Below are 20391 nucleotides of genomic sequence, written 5' to 3'. Positions count from 1 at the left end.
CCTGTGTATAAAGGCCCAGTCTCTCCTTATATGTCAGTTCCACCATCCCTGGAATCCCTGGTGAACCTTCACTGCACTCCCTCAATAGCCAGAACATACTTCCTCAGACCAAAACTGAACACAATATTCCAGGTGAGGCCTCACCAAGGCCCTGTACTACTGCAGTAAGACCTCCCTGCTCCTATACTCAAATCCCCTAGCTACGGAGGCCAACATACCATTTGCCTTCTTCACCGCCTGCTGTACCTGCATGCCAACTTTCAATGACTGATGAACCATGACATCAGGTCTCGCTGCACTTCCCTTTTTCTAATCATGGCTCCATTCAGATAATATTCTGCATTTGTGTTTTTGCCCCCAAAGTGGATAACCTCACTTTTATCCACATTATACTGCATTTTCCATGCATTTGCCCACTCACCTAACCTGTCCAAGTTACCCTGCAGCCTGTTAGCGTCCTCCTCACAGTTCTCACCACCACGCAGTTTAGTGTCATCTGCAAACTTGGAGATATTACACTCAATTCTTTCATCTAAATCATTAATGTATATTGTAAAGAGCTTGTGTCCCAGCACTGAGCCCTGTGGCACTCCACTAGTCACTGCCTGCCATTCTGAAAAGGACCCGTTTATCCCGACTTTCTGCTTCCTATCTGCCAACCAGTTCTCTATCCACGTCAGTACATTACCACCAATACCATGTGCTTCAATTTTGCACACCAATCTCATGTGTGGGACCTTGTCAAAAGCCTTCTGAAAGTCCAAATACACCACATCCACTGGTTCTCCCTTGTCCACTCTGCTAGTTACATCCTCAAAAAATTCCAGAAGATTCATCAAGAATGATTTCCCTTTCATAAATCCATGCTGACTTGGACCGATCCTGTCACTGTTTTCCAAATGCGCTGCTATTTCATCCTTACTGATTGATTTCAACATTTTTTCCACTCCTGATGTCAGGCTAACCGGTCTATAATTACCCGTTTTCTCTCTCCCTCCTTTTTTAAAAAAGTGGTGTGACATTAGCTACCCTCCAATCCATAGGAACTGATCCAGAGTCGATAGATGGTTAGAAAATGATCACCAATGCATCCACTATTTCTAGGGCCACTTCCTTAAGTACTCTGGGATGCAGACTATCAGGCCCCGGGGATTTATCGGCCTTCAATCCCATCAATTTCCCAAACACAATTTCCCGCCTAATAAGGATATCCTTCAGTTCCTCCTTCTCACTAGACCCTCGGTCCCCTAGCACTTCCGGAAGGTTATTTGTGTCTTCCTTTGTGAAGACAGAACCAAAGTATTTGTTCAATTGGTCTGCCATTTCTTTGTTCCCCATTATAAATTCACCTGAATCTGACTGCAAGGGACCTACGTTTGCCTTCACTAATCTTTTTCTCTTCACATATCTATAGAAGTCTTTGCAGTCAGTTTTTATGTTCCTGGCAAGCTTCCTCCCGTACTTTATTTTTCCCCTCTTAATTAAACCTTTAGTCCTCCTCTGCTGAATTCTAAATTTCTCCCAGTCCTCAGGTTTGCTGCTTTTTGAGCCACCTTCCCCGTTTTGTTTTTACTCCAGACAGGGATGTACAATTGTTGAAGTTCATCCACGTGATCTTTAAACGTTTGCCATTGCCTATCCACTGTCAACCCTTTAAGTATCATTTGCCAGTCTATTCTAGCCAATTCACGCCTCATACCATCGAAGTTACCTTTCCTTAAGTTTAGGACCCTAATTTCTGAATTAACTGTGTCACTCTCCATCTTAATAAAGAATTCTACCATATTATGGTCACTCTTCCCCAAGGGGTCTCACACAAGAAGATTGCTAATTAGTCCCTTCTCAATACACATCACCCAGTCTCGGATGGCCAGCTCTCTAGATGGTTCCTCGACATATTGGTATAGAAAACCATCCCTACTACATTCCAGGAAATCCTCCTCCACCACATTGCTATCAGTTTGGTTAGCCCAATCAATATGTAGATTAAAGTCGCCCATGATAACTGCTGTAACTTTATTGCACACATCCCTTATTTCTTGTTTGATGCTGTTCCCAACCTCACTACTACTGTTTGGTGGTTTATACACAATTCCCACTCGTGTTTTCTGCCTTTTGGTATTCCGCAGCATCATCCAAGCTCATGTCCCTCCTTACTATTGCATTAATTTCCTCTTTAACCAGCAACACCACCCCGCCTCCTTTTCCTTTCTGTCTATCCTTTCTAAATGTTGAATACCCCTAGATGTTGAATTCCCAGCCTTGGTCACCCTGGAGCCATGTCTCCGTGATGCCAATTACATCATATCCGTTAACTGCTGTCTGTGTAGTTAATTCATCCACCTTATTCCGAATACTCCTCGCATTGAGGCACAGAGCCTTCAGGCTTGAATGCAGGAGTGAGTGACACTGGGGGTGTCGGTCTAATCAAATACCAGGTTTGCAAAGGATTTCTAATCCAACTCTCTACAGCAACAACTTGCATTTATATAGCGCCTTTAACGTAGTAAAACATCCACGGTGCTTCACAAATTGTTACCAGCCACAATTTGACAACGAGCCGCATAAGAATATATTAAAGAAAGACTTGCATTTATTTAGCGCCTTTCACATCCACCGGACCGTCTCAAAGTGCTTTACAGCCAATGAAGTAGTTTTGGAGTATAGTCACTGTTGTAATGTGGGAATCGTGGCAGCCATTTTGCACACAGCAAGCTGCCACACACAGCAATGTGATGATGACCCAAATAATTGGTTTTTGTGATGTTGATTGAGGGATAAATATTGTCCAAGACACCTGAGAGAACTCCCCTGCTCCTCTTCGAAATAGTACCACGGGATCTTTTACGTCTACCTGAGAGAGCAGACGGGACCTCGGTTTAACGTCTCATCCGAAAGACAGCACCCCCGACAGTGCAGCACCCCCTCAGCACTGCACTGGGAGTGTCAGCCCAAATTTACGTGCTCAACCTGGAGTGGGACTTGAACCCACAATCATCTGACTCAGAGGCGAGAGTGCTGCCCACTGAGCCATTGCTGACACTGGGAACCGTTTCCAAAAGCTTGGTCAAAGTGGTCGGTTTTAAGGAGCGAATTTAATGAGGCGGAGAGGTTTAGGGAAGGAATTCCAGAGCTTGGGTCCCACACAGCTGAAGGCACGGCCACCAATGGTAGAATCAAGGTAATCGGGGGATGTACAAGAGGTCAGAATTGGAAAAACGCAGACATCTCGGAAGGTTGCAGGGCTGGAGGAGGTTGCAGAGATCGGGAGGGGGTGCGGAAATTGAACACCAGGATGAGAATTTCAATAGAGGCATTGTCAGATTGGGAGCCAATGTAGGTCAGCGAGCACAAGGCTTAATACATGGACCAAGAATCAAAACCAACATGCCTGGTTGGTACCTTTGATATAGAGATTTCCAAACAGTTTCAATAATACTTTGTACGTACATCTAATTAACAGCAGGGAACAGAAGTGTCAAATACAGTGTTGGATGTTACTTGTTGCATGACTTTAGGGGTACGGTAGCAGAGTGGATAGGTTTTTGAACCAGTAATCCAGAGGTAAAAACAGAAAATACTGGAAATACTCAGCAGGTCAGGCAGCATCTGTGAAGGGAGAAACAGAGTTAACGTTTCAGGTCGATGACCCTTCCGCAGAATTGGAAAAGATTCAAGATGTAACTAGTAATTCAGAGGCCTGGGCTAATGATCTGGAGACATGAGTTCAAGTCCCACCAGGGCAGCTGGGGAATTTAAATTCAGTAAATTAAATAAACCTGGAATAAAAAGCTAGTATCAGTAATGGTGACCATGAAACTTCCGGATTGTTGTAAAACCCATCTGGTTCACTAATGTCCTTTTAGGGAAGGAAATCTGCTGTCCTTACCTGGTCTGGGCCTATATGTGACTCCAGACCCACAGTCAAGTGGTTGACTTTTAACACAATCCTCCTGTGAAGCACCTTGGGACGTTTCAATACGTTAAAGGCGCTATATAAATATAAGTTGCTGTTGTTAACTGCTTTCTGAAATGGTCCAGCAAGCCACCACCTTCTCAAGGGACAATTAGGGATGGGCAATAAATGCCGGCCTTGCTGGCGACGCCCACATCCCGTGAATTAAGTTTTTAAATGCCTGTGCCAAACATTATATAATGCGACACATTGTTTATTTTGATCAACCAACACGCCTCATTAAATCGAGATATCCATCCAAATTGACGTTTCGATCAAAGGTTCAATCTGACCTTTTCGGTGAATGAACTGAGATACTGCATGCTCTGTTCCAGTAAGCAATCAGAATTCAAGTTCTGGAACACTTGCGAAGTTATTAGGGCACTTAAAAGATCACGGATTGCTCCTGAATATCTTTTTCATCTTGCCCCGCATTCAACATTCCTGGCCACTGCAAATAGAGCGGATGTACATAATATTAGCCGAATAATTGTGGTTTTCTGAAACACTGTTGACCGTTAATCCTCGGGAAATGTTAGTGAATGACAGGAGCCATCGATTGGGTGGACAGTCAGGAGAATAAAGCAACATTCAGGTGTCAGGAGTAGCACAGCATTTTATCGCAGCAATTCTGTGGCCCAGAAGTTTGGCCATACAGGACCAATATGTTGGGGGCTAACTAGCCGACTAAGCCTTCAGTTATAGTGGTTAGGGAGCACGCGTACTCCTTATGGGCAGGAACTGTGTTGGTAACGACCCAAAAGTTGCAGTCCATCGCCCATGCCTGAAACCAGTGTTGAGCCCTTTGCATGTGCAAATATTGGGCCTGCTGCCTGTTTGAGACCCCCTTCTGTGAGATTGGTTTGTCCTGAGGCAGCCAACACCAACTATACTCCAGAGAACCAGGTGCACATGCGGCCGAATGGGCGGTCCTTAAAGGGACCCCCTGTTGGACCGCAGCCAGCAAGGCATGTGTTTATAACGTACTTTGGCTGAATGTGGGCCACCACCCCACCCCCAGCCAACACTCCACAGGCCACGGCATCCTCCTCCCAACCGAATTACCTCCCATCTCCTGCCTCCGGTCGCCCTTCATCACTCACCCGGAGGGCAGCTGCCCAGTCTTCAATCTTGCTTTGCCGAAGAATTGCCTGTTGATGTCCACTCCTCGCTGGCTCTGAGGCCAAAGACCCAATATTGGGTGCACATCAAGTCACCACCATTCGGGCCGCAGTGGACTGACCCCCGGGGGCCCCGGATGCCCAAATTTCTAGACCAGTGTGTCTCAAAGGCCCAGTGTTAAGATGTGCCAAAGTATGTTTCCATATTCCAAAGCCTTTCCACCATCTACAAGGCACAAATCAGGAGTGTGATGGAATAGTCTCCATCTTGCCTGGATGAGTGCAGCTCCAACAACACTCCAGAAGCGCGACACCATCCAGGACAAAGCAGCCCGCTTGATTGGCACCCCATCCATCACCTTCAACATTCACTCCCTCCACCACCGGCGCACCGTGGCTGCAGTGTGTACCATCTACAAGATGCACTGCAGCAACTCTCCAAGGCTTCTTCGGCAGCACCTCCCAAACCCGCGACCTCTACCACCTAGAAGGACAAGGACAGCAGGCGCATGGGAACACCATCACCTCCACGTTCCCCTCCCAGTCACACACCATCCTGACTCGGAAATATATCGGCCGTTCCTTCATCGCCGCTGGGTCAAAATCCTGGAACACCCTCCCTAACAGCACTGTGGGAGCACCTTCACCGCACTGCAGCCACGATGCGCCGGTGGTGGAGGGAGTGAATGTTGAAGGTGGTGGATGGGGGGCCAATCAAGCGGGCTGCTTTGTCCTGGATGGCGTCGAGCTTCTTGAGTGTTGCTGGAGCTGCATCCATCCAGGTAAGTGGGGAGTATTCCATCACACTCCTGACTTGTGCCTTGTAGATGGTGGAAAGGCTTTAGAATATGGAAACATACTTTGTAGCGGTTCAAGGCGGCAGCTCACCACAACCTTCTCGAGGGCAATTAGGGATGGGCAATAAATGCCGGGCTTGCCAGCGACACCCACATCCGGTGAACAACAAAACAAAAAGGGTTGGGTGTTGAAGCACCACAGCAAGTGCGAGTGTCATGATCCTTGCTTGGGGAGGAGGGAGAATGCAGGAGTTGTGTGGTCTCTGTGCTGAGCATGTTGTCTACCAGTGATGAGGCAGTCACGTTTTTGCAACATGTCTGAACCTGGTTTCCATCATCACGTCACAATATTTAACCATCAGAAAAAAGGTTTGATGAGTCATTACAATCTGTTAATATTTCTCAATGAAAGCTGCTGGCTTCATGGTATTCTGTAAGTGTCTGGAACTGATTGAGCAGCGGAGGGGTCCAAAATGTTGCTTTACGTGTACTATTTTTGGAAAGGTTTAAAATAAGAGAAAAAAACATTTTTTAATCTCTCAACTTGCCCGTTCCCCCCCCCCCCCCCGCCCCCCCCAGCCCTGTATTTCGGATGAGACGTTAAACCGAGGTCCCGTCTGCCCTCTCAGGTGGACGTAAAAGATCCCATGGCACTATTTCGAAGAAGAGCAGGGGAGTTATCCCTGGTGTTCTGGCCAATATTTATCCCTGAACCATCGTCACTAAAATACATTATCTGGTCATTATCACATTGCTGTTTGTGGGAGCTTGCTGTGCGCAAATTGGCTGCCGCGTTTCTTACATTGCAACAGTGACTACACCATTATAAGTAAAATTATAAGTCAAGTGTTCCCCCCCCCCCCCTTAAAAGGGGCACGAGAACAGACAAATTAACGAATGATAACTTTTGCGGTAACTTAAATCAAATTAAAATTTGGTTGCCGTGGTGATGATGCACTCCAGTGTACCCATTACTGTCGACTTTTGAAGCCTGTATGCCAAGGTCTGTAGGCAGCATGCTGTGCACAATGGAGAAAACTTTCAAAAGAAGCACGCAGTTTCTCACCCAGGGAGATGAATCTAGTCCTGGCCTTGGCCATCCACTGATCTTCAGATAATCAGAGAATATGCAGAAGGATGCATGTTGCAAATTCCGCACTGAAGGGCCTGAAAAGGCAAAAGATGATGTGCAATATTCCGCAAGAGATCTTCAGCAACTCTCGCTGTATTTCCACAACCCACAAAGAATACCTTCGCAGAATCACCGGGGACTTGCAAAACTTTACCTCTGACTACACTTCAAAAAGTACTTCACCGTTTTGGGGCTTCTGGAATGCAATCTCTTGAAGCTGGAAGCTCCTTGTGGCACCTCACAGAGTGCCTGGTTTACATTTGTAAAACGCGTGTTCCTTTCCTCCAACCACTGTCTGTCCCACCTGTGACAGAGACTGTAATTCCCAAATTGGACTGTTCGGTCACCTGAGAACTTACTTTCAGAGTGGAAGCAAATCTTTCTCAATGTCGAGGGACTGCCTATGATGATGATGATGATGATGTAATGTGCAAGCGCTATTTTCCAAGTTGAATTTCCAAACGGTGAGTTTGAGAGCCGGAAGGAACAGTAACATTTTGCTGCAATTCTTATGTGAGCACCACCTGAGTGGAGAAGAAACCCCAGCATGTTGATGCTTGTCCTGGGAGGGTGGGTCCATTCCTGGAGGTGTAATCATATGGCTTCACATCACAAACTGCCCCGCCCCCAAACCCCTGCTATTGGTCCATCCTCCAGGTGCACTGCCTTCCCACAGCCAATTGGAAAGCAAGCAGCCTCTTTGTTACCCAATTAGATTCATCTTGACTGTCAGGGGTGGGGACGTGCTGTTTAAGATAGCCAATATTTTTACAATTAATACATGTTCATAATGTCCTTTTGATGGTTTCCCCCTGGGTTGCTTGCAGCAGTGTCCGGGAGATTAATCTTCAATTGCTGGAGGGCTGGTGACCATAAGTGTACGTTGTGATGATAAGATTGTCGTGTGGGATCGTGGCCCTTTGTCCACATCAGGTCACAGACACAACACAAGTTCTCTACAATCAAAGGGCCCTTAAAAAGACTCGCATTTATATAGCGCCTTTCACGACCACCTGACATCCAAAAGCGCATTACAGCCAATGAAGTACTTTTTGAAGTGTAGTTACTGTTGTATTGTAGGCAACACAGCAGCCAATTTGCGCACAGCAAACTCCCACAAACAGCAACGTGATAATGACCAGACAATCTGTATTTTGTTTGTTAATTGAGGGATAAATATTGGCCAGGACACAGGGGAGAACTACCCTGCTGTTCCTCGAAATAGTGCCACGGGATCTTTTACGCCAACCTGAGAGGACAAACGGGGCCTCGGTTTAACGTCATATCCGAAAGACAGCCCCGCCGACAGTGCAGCGCTCCCTCAGCACTGCACTGTGAGTGTCAGCCTGGATTTACGTGCTCAAGTCCCTGGAGCGGGACTTGAACCCACAACCTTCTGACTCCGAGACGAGGGTGCTGCCCACTGAGCCACGGCTGACCCTTATAACTTCCAGAGCAAAGGTCAGCTGTATCCCAGGATTATTGCGGCCTGTCTCACCCATTCCCACCACCTTCAGTCTTTGCTTTTGCCACTGCAGTGGTGCGTGTTGTCGGCAACAGAACAGTGCTGTGGGGCTTTGCAGTCGTCCTCTGCCAAACTCTGTGTTTTCCTCCCTGAACGTTGCCAACTAGCCGAGAAAGTCAGACAATGATTGTTGAATGAAGGTTACTGCAATTCATGGCAATTCATTGTATGTGAAATGATTTGGGAGATGTAATGTGGGAATTATGTAAAATGCTAGTCTTTATTGCCACGTGTGTATCAAGTGTTCAGCTTGCTGGAGAAGAGCTGACATTTCTATTCCTATGTCGCTCATTAGCATTACTGGTTTCAAGTATTTTCGCTGATGAACTATTTATTTCTCTCGATCTGCCGTTTTCTCCACTCCACAGCAGAATTAAAAGAAAGAAAAGACTTGCATTTCTATTTAGCGCCTTTCACGACCACTGGACGTCTCAAAGCTCTTTACGGTTCATTAACTTTCTCCTTTTTGAAATAGCAGTCGCGGCAGCCAACTTGCACACAGCAAGCTCCCACAAACAGCAATGTGATAATGATCAGATAATCTATTTTTCTTATGTTGATTGAGGGATAAATATTGGCCCAGGACACCGGGGTGAACTCCCCTACTCTTCCTCGAAATAGTGCCATGGGATCTTTTACGCCCACCTGATTGCGCAGACGGGGCCTCGGTTTAATGTCTCATCCGAAAGACAGCACCTCCGACAGTGCAGCACTCCCTCAGCACTCATCATCATCATAGGCAGTCCCTCGAAACGAGGATGACTTGCTTCCACGCCAAAAAAGGATGAGTTCGCCGGTGTTTCAATGAAGGGCCTAATATTCCCGTTCCTGAACTACATAGTGTAGGGTGGAAGATGCCTGTGCGTGGGTTTTTTTTTTAAACCTGTGGTGGCCGTTGCACACCAGCCACCACACGGGCTTGACAGAGCTAGGTCTGCACTGCACTGGGAGTGTCCACCTGGATTTATGTGCTCAAGTTCCTGGAGTGGGACTTGAGCCCACAACCTTCTGACTCAGAGGCGAGTGTACTGCCCACTGAGCCACGGCTGACACTGGGGCCACAGAAGGGATGGCCGACCTGTTTAGCTGGAAGTATTTAACAGTAGAAGGAAGAATTGGCAGTGCGAAGTTACGGTCACATTCCATTGCATCAGATTGACCGCCATTACTGACAAATAAGCCGAGCGCCTTGCATACACTTCATCTTGATGACTGCATCCTTTCAGAATGTGTAACCTTGCAATGAAAGCCCAGTTATGCCTTCACCACTATTATTAATGCCCTTTATTCAAACACTTGTAAATACTGATGAGGGGGGATTGTCCTATGAGGAGAGATTGAGTAGACTAGGCCTATATTATCTAGAGTTTAGAAGAATGAGAGGTGATCTCATTGAAACATGCAAAATTCTTACAGGGCTTGACAGGATAGATGCAGAGAGGATGTTTCCCCCTGGCTGGGGAAGTCTAGAACCAGGGGTCACAGTCTCAAGATAAGGGGTCGGTCATTTAGGACTGAGATGAGGAGAAACTTCTTCACTCAGAGGGTGGTGAATCTTTGGAATTCTCTACCCCAGAGGGCTGTGAAGGCTTAGTCTTTGAGTATATTCAAGACAGAGATTGTCTCCACCACCCTTTCAGGCAGCGCATTCCAGATCGCTGCGTAAAAAAGTTTTTCCTCATGTCATAGAAACATAGAAAATAGGTGCAGGAGTAGGCCATTCGGCCCTTCTAGCCTGCACCGCCATTCAATGAGAACATGGCTGAACATGCAACTTCAGTACCCCATTCCTGCTTTCTCGCCATAACCCTTGATCCCCCTAGTAGTAAGGACTTCATCCAACTCCTTTTTGAATATATTTAGTGAATTGGCCTCAACAACTTTCTGTGGTAGAGAATTCCACAGGTTCACCACTCTCTGGGTGAAGAAGTTTCTCCTCATCTCGGTCCTAAATGGCTTACCCCTTATCCTTAGACTGTGACCCCTGGTTCTGGACTTCCCCAACATTTGGAACATTCTTCCTGCATCTAACCTGTCTAACCCCATCAGAATGTTAAACGTTTCTATGAGGTCCCCTCTCATTCTTCTGAACTCCAGTGAATACAAGCCCAGTTGATCCAGTCTTTCTTGATAGGTCAGTCCCACCATCCCGGGAATCAGTCTGGTGAACCTTCGCTGCACTCCCTCAATAGCAAGAATGTCCTTCCTCAGGTTAGGAGACCAAAACTGTACACAATACTCCAGGTGTGGCCTCACCAATGCCATGTACAACTGTAGCAACACCTCCCTGCCCCTGTACTCAAATCCCCTTGGCTGACCGGTCTATAATTCCCTGTTTTCTCTCTCCCTCCTTTTTTAAAAAGTGGGGTTACATTGGCTACCCTCCACTCCATAGGAACTGATCATAGGGTCCATAGGGTCTTCAGTTACATGGAGAGACTGGAGAAGCTGGGGTTGTTCTCCTTAGAGCAGAGAAGGTTAAGGGGAGATTTGATTTGGTTTGGGGGTACGGTACGATAATGGTTATGTTACTGGGCCAGTAATCCAGAGGCGCAAGTTCAAATCCCACCACGGCAGCTGGGGAATTTAAATTCAGTTAATTAAATAATCCTGGAATAAAAAGCTAGTGTCAATAATGGTGACCATGAAACCTCCAGATTGTCATAAAAATCCAACTGGTTCATTAAATGACCGTTAGGGGAGGAAATCTGCCACTCTTATCCAGTCTGGCCAATATGTGACTCCAGACCCACAGCAATGTGGTGAACTCTTAGCTGCCTAGCAAGCCACTCAGTTGTACCAAACTGGCACTGTGGGAGCACCTTCACCACGCGGACTGCAGCGGTTCAAGGCGGCGGCTCACCACCACCTTCCAAAGGGGCAATTAGGGATAGGCAATAAATGCCGGTCTTGTCGGCGACGCCCATATCCCGGGAACGAATATTGTTTTTAAAATTGCTTTGACAGAGCTCTTCAAAATCACGAAGGGGTTTTGACAGAGCAAATAAGGAGAAGCTGTTTCCATTGACGGAAAGGTCAGTAACCAGTGGACACAGAATTAAGGTGATTGGCCAAAGACCAGAGGTGACATGAGGAGAACAAAAAAAATGTGCACAGCAAGTTATGATCTGGAATTCATTGGCAGAAAGGGTAGTGGAAGGAGAATCTAAATACAATAGGGGGAAGAGAAGAATCTTCATATTGACGATCTCCTTGACACAGTGTTGAGAATGTCCCCACCCTACATTAGAACAGCGACTACACTTCAAAAGTACTTCATTGGCTGTAAAGCACGTTGGGACGTTTCGGGGTCATGAAAGGCGCTATATAAATGCAAGTCTTTTTTTTCCCCCCCCTTTCACTCCGCCCCACCCCCCCAAATAATGGCGCCAACGGTTCAGATATGCACAGTAAAAACTATCTTGTGTCTTGGTTTAATTCAGCAGCTAAGGCAAACATAAAGGGCTGCCTAAACTATTTATAAGAAACAATATTAGAGAAGTACGGCAGATGGCTGATTCTTAGCCACTTTACGCTCTGCATAAACCAATCCCTTCAGTGTGGATCCATGAGTGTAAACCATCTGTGAAGAACAGTAATGGTACATCCTAAACTAACAAATCTACACTCGGAAAAATATTTTAACAGATGTACTGAAATGCATCCTGGTTTTTACATAAAATTTTACATCACAGAAGGAATCCATTCGGGCCATCATGTCTGCGCCAAACCTTTGAAAGAGCGATCCAATTAGTCCCATTTTCTGCTCTTTCCTCATAGTTCTGCAATTTTCTCCCCTTCCTGCGTTCATCTAATGCCCTCTCGAAGGTTACTATTGAATCGGTTTTCACCATTGCATTCCAGATCATTGAAATCATTGAAGGTGGCAGGGCAGGTTGAGAAAGCGGTTAAAAATACTTACGGGATCCTGGGCTTCATAAATGGAGGCATAGAGTACAAAAAGCATGGAAATTATGATGAACCTTTATAATACACTGGTTCTGCCCCAACTGGAGTATTGTATCCAATTCTGGGCACCGCACTTTAGGAAGGATGTGAAGGCCTTGGAAATAGTGCAGAAAAGATTTACAAGAATGGCTCCAGGGATGAGGGACTTCACAGTTACTGATAGACTGGAAAAGCTGGGGTTGTTCTCCTTAGAGCGGAGAAGGTCGAGAGAAGATTTAATAGAGGTGTTCAAAATCATGAGGAGTCTGGACAGAATAGATAGAGAGAAACTCTTCCCATTGGCAGAAGGGTCGAGAACCAGAGGGCACAGATTTAAGGTGATTGGCAGAAGAACCAAAGGCGAAATTTCTATAGATATGTAAAGAGAAAAAGGTTAGTAAAGACAAACGTAGGTCCCCTGCAGTCAGAATCAGGGGAAGACATAACGGGGAACAAAGAAATGGCGGACCGATTGAACAAGTACTTTGGTTCGGTATTCACTAAGGAGGACACAAACAACCTTCCGGATATAAAAGGGGTCGGAGGGTCTAGTAAGGAGGAGGAACTGAGGGAAATCCTTATTAGTCGGGAAATTGTGTTGGGAAAATTGATGGGATTGAAGGCCGATAAATCCCCAGGGCCTGATGGACTGCATCCCAGAGTACTTAAGGAGGTGGCCTTGGAAATAGTGGATGCATTGACAGTCATTTTCCAACATTCCATTGACTCTGGATCAGTTCCTATCGAGTGGAGGGTAGCCAATGTAACCCCACTTTTTAAAAAAGGAGGGAGAGATATAACAGGGAATTATAGACCGGTCAGCCTGACATTGGTAGTGGGTAAAATGATGGAATCAATTATTAAGGATGTCATAGCAGTGCATTTGGAAAGAGGTGACATGATAGGTCCAAGTCAGCATGGATTTGTGAAAGGGAAATCATGCTTGACAAATCTTCTGGAATTTTTTGAGGATGTTTCCAGTCGAGTGGACAAGGGAGAACCAGTTGATGTGGTATATTTGGACTTTCAGAAGGCGTTCGACAAGGTCCCACACAAGAGATTAATGTGCAAAGTTAAAGCACATGGGATTGGGGGTAGTGTGCTGACATGGATTGAGAACTGGTTGTCAGACAGGAAACAAAGAGTATGAGTAAATGGGGACTTTTCAGAATGGCAGGCAGTGACTAGTGGGGTACCGCAAGGTTCTGTGCTGGGGCCCCAGCTGTTTACACTGTACATTAATGATTTAGACGAGGGGATTAAATGTAGTATCTCCAAATTTGCGGATGACACTAAGTTGGGTGCCAGTGTGAGCTGCGAGGAGGATGCTATGAGGCTGCAGAGCGACTTGGATAGGTTAGGTGAGTGGGCAAATGCATGGCAGATGAAGTATAATGTGGATAAATGTGAATGGCCTACTCCTGCACCTATTTTCTATGTTTCTATGTTTCTATCCCTGCTTTCCTTGTAGGAAATCTCCTCTGCACCCTCTCCAGGACGTTGACATCCTTCCTAAAGTAGGGTGCCCAGAATTGGCCCAGGTGAGACCTAACCGGTCTTCTATGAACTCATTGAATGGCGGTGCAGGCTCGAAGGACCGAATGGCCTACTCCTGTACCTATTTTCTATTTCTGTTTCTAACTTCCTTGCTTTTGTTCCCTAACTTCCTCAACCTTCTGATAACATTTTGTTATGGCCTCCCCCCTCCCTACCTCTGTAATCTCTTTCAGCCTCAAAACCCCCGCCCCCTCCCCCGAGATGTCTGCGCTCCTCTAATTCTGCCCTCTTGAGCATCCCTGATTATAGTCGCTCAGCCGTCGATGGCCGTGCCTCCTGTTGCCTGGGCCCTAAGCTTTGGAGCTCCCTGCCTAAACCTCTCTGCCTCTCTTTCCTCCTTTTCAGACGCTCCTGAAAACCCATCTCTTTGACCAAGCTGTACCGTAATTTCTTGTGTGGCTCGGAGTTAAATTTATTTGTTTCGTCTTATAACACTGCTGTGAAGTGCCGTGGGACCTTTTACTACATTAAAGCTGCTACATTAATGCAAGTTCTTGTTCTGTGCCACTTGCCCGAGTGCATCGTGCCAGCGGAGAAACGAGAAGCAGCCCCGCAAAACCTTTGGCTGGGCGAGCGGTTCTGCTGGCACGTAACGCTGTGCCCGGAACATTAAATCTCCGTTCCAGCTTTCTGATAAGGTTGCCAACTCTGGTTGGCCATATTCCTGGAGCTTTCAGTACAAGACCCCCTAGCATCCTTGCCTGAGACCCCCGCCTCCACCATTGGTCAACATGTCCACCCTCGTGGGACCCGGCCTACCCCAAGGGGCCAATGGAGAGGCGAACAGGCTCTTCGTTACCCGATTGAATAATTCTCCATTTCAGCCAAGCAACACTTTCAACCACCTCCAGTGGTTGTTTAAAACAACGAAAGAGCGACGGTGTTCAAACAAGATTTTGCTTTTTTAAAACGGCAATTTTTTTTTTTTGATGTCCCGTTGATTTTCCTTCACGATTGATCACAGCAGTGCCTTGGAGATCAATCGTCAAGTCCTGGAGATTGGAGGACAATCCATCCTGGAGGATTGGGCAACCCATTCTGCGCTCATTGTACTTTCTGTCTGTGTAAAATCTCTCAACGCTCATTAAACGGGAGACGCCGCCGTGCGTTCCATCAATCTGGGAATGCAAACCTTGTTAAAATTGTTGATTTAGTGCAGGAATCTGCTCCAGCCCTCGGTGTTCGCACAAGGCCTGCGGGATTTATTTGTGCATTCGTGCTGACAGCTATGTATTATCAGCAAACCTCCCTTGATGCTATTGTAATTCTCTTGATTTACTATGAACGGTTAGTAAGAGGCTCAAAACTTAAGAAAGGATTTGCATTTCTATAGCACCTTTCACGACCCCGGACGTCCCAAAGCGCTTTACAGCCAATGAAGTACTTTAGGAATGTGGTCACTGTTGTAATGTGGGAAACGCAGCAGCCAATTACGCGCACAGCAAGCTCCCACAAACAGCAACGTGATAATGAGCATAGAAACACAGAAAATAGGTGCAGGAATAGGCCATTCGGCCCTTCGAGCCTGCACCGCAGATCAATAAGATCATGGCTGATCATTCCTTCAGTACCCCTTTCCTGCTTTCTCTCCATACCCCTTGATCCCCTTAACCGTAAGAGCCATATCTAACTCCCTCTTGAATATATCCAGTGAACTGGCATCAACAACTCTCTGTGGCAGGAAATTCCACAGGTTAACAACTCTGAGTGAAGAAGTTTCTCCTCATCTTAGTTCTAAATGGCCTACCCCTTATCCTAAGACTATGTCCCCTGGTTCTGGACTTCCCCAACATCGGGAACATTCTTCCCACATCTAACCTGTCCAGTCCCGTCAGAATCTTATGTTTCTATGAGATCCCCTCTTATCCTTCTAAACTCCAGTGAATAAAGGCCCAGTTGATCCAGTCTCTCCTCATATAACAGCCCAGCCATCCCTGGAATCAGTCTGGTGAACCTTCGCTGCACTCCCTCAATAGCAAGAACGTCCTTCCTCAGACTAGGAGACCAAAACTGAACACAATATTCCAGGTGAGGCCTCACGAAGGCCCTGTACAACTGCAATAAGACTGTCCTGCTTCTATATTCAAATCCCCTAGCTATGAAGGCCAACATACCATTTGCCTTCTTTACCGCCTGCTGTACCTGCCTTTCCACTTTCAGTGACTGATGAACCATGACATCCAGGTCTCGTTGCACCTCCCCTTTTCCTAGTCTGCCGACATTCAGATAATATTCTGCCTTCGTGTTTTTGCCCCCAAAATGGATAACCTCACATTTACCCACATTATACTGCATCTGCCATGCATTTGCCCACTCACCTAACCTGTCCAATCACCCTGCAGCCTATTAGTGTCCTCCTCACAGCTCACACCGCCAACCAGTTTAGTGTCATCTGCAAACTTGGAGATATTACACTCTATTCCTTCATCCAAATCGTTACTGTATATTGTAAAGAGCTGGGGTCCCAGCACTGAGCCCTGCGGCACTCCACTAGTCACTGCCTGCCATTCTGAAAAGGACTCGTTTATCCCGACTCTCTGCTTCCTGTCTGCCAACCAGTTCCCTATCCACGTCAATACATTACCCCTAATACCATGTGCTTTGATTTTGCACAACAATCTCTTGTGCGGGACCTTGTCAAAAGCCTTCTGGAAGTCCAAATACACCACATCCACTGGTTCTCCCTTATCCACTCTGCTAGTTACATCCTCAAAAAAATTCCAGAAGATTCGTCAAGCTTGATTTCCCTTTCATAAATCCATGCTGACTTGGTCCGATCCTGTCACCGTTTTCCAAATGCGCTGCTATTTCGTCCTTCATGATCGATTCCAACATTTTCCCCACTACTGATGTCAGGCTAACCGGTCTATAATTACCCGCTTTCTCTCTCCCTCCTTTTTTTAAAAAAGTGGTGTTACATTACCTGCCCTCCAGTCCATGGAAACTGATCCAGAGTCGATAGACTGTTGGAAAATGATCACCAATGCATCCACTATTTCTAGGGCCACTTCCTTGAGCACTCTGGGATGCAGACTATCGGGCCCCGGGGATTTATCGGTCTTCAATCCCAACAATTTCCCTAACACAATTTCCCGTCTAATAAGGATATCCTTCAGTTCCTCCTTCTCATTAGACCCACTGTCCCCGAGTACAATTGGAAGGTTATTTGTGTCTTCCTTAGTGAAGACAGAATCGAAGTATTGGTTCATTTGGTCTGCCATTTCTTTGTTCCCCATTATAATTTCACCTGAATCCGACTGCAAGGAACTTACGTTTGTCTTTACTAATCTTTTTCTCTTCTCATATTTGTAGAAGCTTTTGCAGTCAGTTTTTATATTCCCTTCAAGCTTCCTCTTGTACTCTATTTTCCCCCTCTTAATTAAACCCTTAGTCCTCCTCTGTTGAATTCTAAATTTCTCCCAGTCCTCAGATTTGTTGCTTTTTCTAGCCAATTTATTTGCCTCTTCCTTGGCTTTAACACTATCCTTAATTTCCTTTGTTAGCCATGCTTGAGCCACCTTCCCAGTTTTATTTTTACTCCAGACAGGGATGTACATTTGCTGAAGTTCATCCATGTGATCTTTAAATGTTTGCCATTGCTAATCCATCGTCAACCCTTTGAGTATCATTTGCCAGTCTATTCTAGCCAATTCACGCCTCATACCGTCGAAGTTACCTTTCCTTAAGTTCTGGACCCTAGTTTCCGAATTAACTTTGTCACTCTCCATCTTAATAAGAAATTCTACCATATTATGGTCACTTACCCCAAGGGGCCTCGCACAACAAGATTGCTAATTTGTCCCTTCTCATTACACATCACCCAGTCTAGGATGGCCAGCTCCCTGGTTGGTTCCTCAACATATTGGTCTCGAAAAACCATCCCTAATACACTCCAGGAAATCCTGCTCCACCGCATTGCTACCAGTTTGGTTAGCCCAATCAATATGTAGATTAACGTCGCCCATGATTACTGCTGTACCTTTATTGCACACATCCCTTATTTCTTGTTTGATGCTGTCCCCAACCTCACTACTACTATTTGGTGGTCTATACACAACTCCCACTAGCGTTTTCTGCCCTTTGGAATTCCGCAGCTCCACCATACCGATTCCACATCATCCAGGCTAATGTCCTTCCTTACAATTGCATTGATTTCATCTTTAACCAGCAACGCCACCCCGCCTCCTTTTCCTTTCTGTCTATCCTTCCTAAATGTTGAATACCCCTGGATGTTGAGTTCCCAGCCTTGGTCCCCCTGGAGCCATGTCTCCGTGATGCCAATCACATCGTATCCATTAACTGCTATCTGCGCAGTTAATTCATCCACCTTATTCCGAATACTCCTCGCATTGAGGCACAGAGCCTTCAGGCTTGTTTTTTTTAACACACTTTGCCCCTTTAGAATTTTGCTGTAATGTGGCCCTTTTTGTTTTTTGCCTTGGGTTTCTCTGCCCTCCACTTTTACTATTCTCCTTTCTATATTTTGCTTCTGCCTTTTTATTTCCCTCTGTCTCCCTGCATAGATTCCCATCCCCCTGCCATATTAGTTTAACTCCTCCCCAACAGCACTAGCAAACACTCCCCCTAGTACATTGGTTCCGGTCCTGCCCAGGTGCAGACCGTCCGGTTTGTACTGGTCCCACCTCCCCCAGAACCGGTTCCAATGTCCCAGGAATTTGAATCCCTCCCTTCTGCACCACTCCTCAAGCCACGTATTCATCTGAGCTATCCTGCGATTTCTACTCTGACTAGCATGTGGCACTGGTAGCAATCCTGAGATTACTACTTTTGAGGTCCTACTTTTTAATTTAGCTCCGAGCTCCCTAAATTCGCTTCGTAGGACCTCATCCCGTTTTTTACCGATGTCATTGGTACCTATATGCACCACAACAACTGGCTGTTCACCATCCCTTTTTCAGAATGTCCTGCACCCGCTCCGAGACATCCTTGACTCTTGCACCAGGGAGGCAACATACCATCCTGGACTCTCGGTTGCGGCCGCAGAAACACCTATCTATTCCCCTTACAATTGAATCCTCTATCACTATCACGCTCCCGCTTTTTTTCCTGCCCTCCTGTGCAGCAGAGCCAGCCACGGTGCCATGAACTTGGCTGCTGCTGCTCTCCCCCCCTGTTGAGTCATCCCCCTCAAAGCGGTGTATCTGTTTTGCAGTGGGATAACCGCAGAGGATCCCTGCACTACCTTCCTTGCACTGCTCTTCCTGTTGGTCTTCCATTCCCTATCTGTTGTGTACCCTTTACCTGCGGTAAGACCAACTCGCTAAACATGCTCTTCACGTCATTCTCAGCATCGTGAATGCTCCAGAGTGAATCTACCCGCAGCTCCAGTTCCGCAACGTGGTTAGTCAGGAGCTGCAGGCGGACACACTTCCCGCATACTTAGTCGTCAGGGACACCGGACGCGTCCCTGATTTCCCACATAGTACAGGAGGAGCATAACAGGTGTCCGAGCTCTCCTGCCATGACTTAACCCTTAGATACACTTGAATTGGCAACAACAGTGCTAAAAGTTACTCACTGATATAGAAAATAAAAAAGAAAAGCTACTTACCAATCACTTGCCCCCTTGGCTGTGATGTCACCTTTCTTTTGCTTTCTCCCTGTAGCTGCACAAGCTGGCCTTTATCGGCCTCTCGCCGACCCCGGACTCTCCCCTCCGACGATGAACTCGCGACTCCTGCTCTCGCGGCCTTTATAGGCCTCTCGCCGCCTCCGACGACCAGATAACGGGGTTGTGGGTAAACCTCTTAGAGTGCGCGCACGTTTCACTCGGGATCAACAAGAGAATAATGTGCTCCGTGTTTGCCGTTGCAGAAATCGGCCTTGTGAATGAGAATTAAAAGACGACTGCATTTTGGGGCCCACTTGTTCTGACTGATTTCTCGGTTGGCTCAGTTGGCTTTCAGCAAGCGCGCAAGTTCCTTCAGCAACACTCGATTGTAATCACGCAATCCCAATGCTAGTGTTGGCTGACAACAATGTTTGCATAGAACTAGAAGCCAGCAGTGTGCATAAACGCCTCCTCAATCTGAGTCCTGCTACCGAAGGCAACAAGTGCAGACTTGGAAGAGGGCAGCCAATTCCTGCTGTAAGAGATTTTTTTTGGACCGGCTTAAATTGACGACAGGATCACTGATTTATGGCCAGTCGGAAAAGCTTATTAAACACATGAATACATATATTTTAACAAAACTCAGCAGTAATAGAAGGTTTAGATGGGCTTTACTTCCTGTTTTAACCATGGACTGACTCAACTTGGGTGACTCAAATCAAACCACCTCCTGGTTTCTCACTCCTATCTCCGCTGTGGTCTCTTAGCACCTGGGCTGGCTTCT

This window comes from Pristiophorus japonicus, chromosome 22 (genome assembly GCF_044704955.1).
Source record: "Pristiophorus japonicus isolate sPriJap1 chromosome 22, sPriJap1.hap1, whole genome shotgun sequence".
NCBI classification, from domain to species: Eukaryota; Metazoa; Chordata; class Chondrichthyes; family Pristiophoridae; genus Pristiophorus; species Pristiophorus japonicus.
The sequence above is the reverse complement of the archived record's forward strand: the minus strand, read 5'-3'. Positions refer to the sequence as shown.